A 2690-nucleotide genomic window follows, 5' to 3' on the forward strand; every position below is an offset into this window, starting at 1 on the left:
TATTATGGAATACAGTGTAAGGTGTTAGTCTAAGCTCAATTTCTGCCAGACAACTTTCCAGTTTTCCTAGTAACTTAAAACAATTCTAATAGGGAGTTCTTTCCTAAGGACTTTTTTTTAGGTTTATTGAACACTGGGTTATTTATTTCCATTGTTTCTCACTCTCCCTTGTCTATTCTGTTCCATTGATCTACTTCTCTATTTTAAAACCAATACTCAATGGGTTTTGATGACTCCACTTTATTATACAGTTTAATTTAAGGTCCAGAGGGGCTATTTCCCCTTTATCCTTACTTTTAAAAATTATTGCCCATAATAGTCAAGATCTTGTTTCTCTAAATGAATTTTGCTCTTATTTTATCTACTCTGTAGAATATCCCTTAATTATTTGATTGGTATGGCATTAAAACTGTAAATTAACTTTAGCATTGTTATTATTTTTATTATATTTGGCATGACTCAGCAATGGGCACTGAGTATTTCTCCAGCTATTTAAGTTGTTTTTTAAGTAGTACTTTGTAATTTACATAAGTATTTCATGTGTTTTGGTAGATTGATCCTCAAGTATTTCATGCATGTTGCAGTTATTTAGAATGAGATTTCCCTTTCTATTATTGCTTCATGGCTTTTGTTATTATCACATAGAAATGCTGTTCATTGTGGGGTGGGGGTGGGGTGGGGAATGATGTGGTTATTTTGTAGCTGGTAACTGATGATGCTATTGTATCTATTAGAATTTTTGCTGATTCCTTAGGATTTTTTAAGTAAATCATCACATCATCAGTAAATATGGACACTTTTATCTTCTCTTTGCCTATCTTTATGCCATTAATTTCTTTGTCTTGTCTTATCACTATTGCAAACATTTCTAGAATGGTTATCAAAGAATAATAGGGAGAGTGGGCCTTTTTGCTTTATTCCTATATTCCCTATATCTTCCTATATATTCCTATATTTCCTTATATCTTTATTTCCTATATCTCCCTTAAATATGATACTTGCTCTTGGTTCTAGATAGATACTTTTTATGATATATTTTTTAAAAGGCTCCATCTATGTCTATTTGGTAGGGTTATGAGCATAAATGAATCTTGTCCTTTGTTAGAGGCTTTTCCTACAACTACTGAGATAAATGTGGTTTTGGATGTTTTTGTTTTTAATGAAGCTGATTGTTTTCCTAATGTTGAGCCATCCTTGCATCCCTGGTATAAATCCAACTTGATCATAATGAATGATTATGAATTGCTGCAATATCTTAGGCAGGATTTTATTTAAAATTTTGGAACTGATTTTCATTAATGATATTAATTTATAGTTCTTCTTTTGTCCTTTATCCTTCCCTGTTTTAGGTATTAGGACTATATCTATCTCATAAAAGGAGTCTTACAGAGTGCTTTCTTTCTCAATTTTTGAGAATAATTTTGTATACTGTTGGGACTAATTATTATTTAAAAGTTTTATAGAATTCTTCTAGGAATACATCAGGACCAGGAGATTCCCCCCCCCCACTTTGACAGCTTCTTTACAGCTAGATCTATTTTCTTTTTTGATAATTGCTTTCTTAAGATCTCACTTTTGTCTTTCTTTTAGTTTCAGTATTTCAATTTTTTGAACATATTCCTTTTTTTTGTTTTGTTACTGTACATCATAGGTTCATATAATTCTTTTTATTTCTCCTAGTTTTGTTGTGATTTAAACTTGTTTGTGTGCTAGTATGTTGATTTGATTTTTTTTCTGCCCTCTTCTTAATTGGTTGGCTAAAGGTTTATCCATTTCATTAGTCTTTTCAAAGATCCAGCTTTTAGTTTTATGTATCATTTCTAGAGTCTTTTTGGTTTCCAGTTAATCTATTTCTCTTTTAATTTTCAATATTCAATCAGTCAGTCAATAAAGATTTATTAAGTGCCTACTATGCACCAGGCACAATATTAAGCATTGAGGATACAAAAAGAGTTAAAAAACAGTCCCTGACCTCAAGAAGCTCACAATCTAATGGGGGAGACAACAAAGAAACAAATATGAACACACAAGCTATATGGAGGATAAATAGGAAATAATTTTAAAAAGGGAAGGAAGTAGAATTAAGAGGGGTTGGGGAAGGTTTCTCGTAGAAAATGGGATTTTAGTTGGCACTTAAAGGTAGCCAGGAAAGTCAGTAGGCAGAGTTGAGGAGAGAGAACATTCCAGGCCTAAAGAACAGTGGGACAAAATGCCCAGAGCCAAGAGAAGCAGTGTCTTGTTGGTTGAAAAGTCTGGAATTCAATGTCACAAAATTGAAGAGGAAGGTGTAAAAACACTGGAAAGGTGGTAGGGCACTGGGGCAGAGGTTCCCAAATTTATCTGGCCTACCACCCCCTTTAAAAAAAGATTACTCAGTGCCCTCCCTGAAAATCTAATTTCTTCAACAGGTTTATTTTTTAAATTTGCATAATTTCAAAAATATATAAAATATTTTTAATGACACATCTGAAATTTAATTATTTATTGTAAATTTGTGGAGTTTTTCCTGCATTGAAATTTTGATGATGCAATATTATGTCATGTAACCATATAGTATCATATTGTAAACAAGTCATTAGATGCACATAGGCCTGCTGATGCATGCTGGACTTCTTGACAATGTGGGACAGGTTTGCCTGCCAACACTTGCTTGTTAAGACCTGTTGGTAGACTTAACCACTGATTGGTTA

Source organism: Trichosurus vulpecula, chromosome 4 (assembly GCF_011100635.1).
Source record: "Trichosurus vulpecula isolate mTriVul1 chromosome 4, mTriVul1.pri, whole genome shotgun sequence".
Lineage (NCBI taxonomy): Eukaryota > Metazoa > Chordata > Mammalia > Diprotodontia > Phalangeridae > Trichosurus > Trichosurus vulpecula.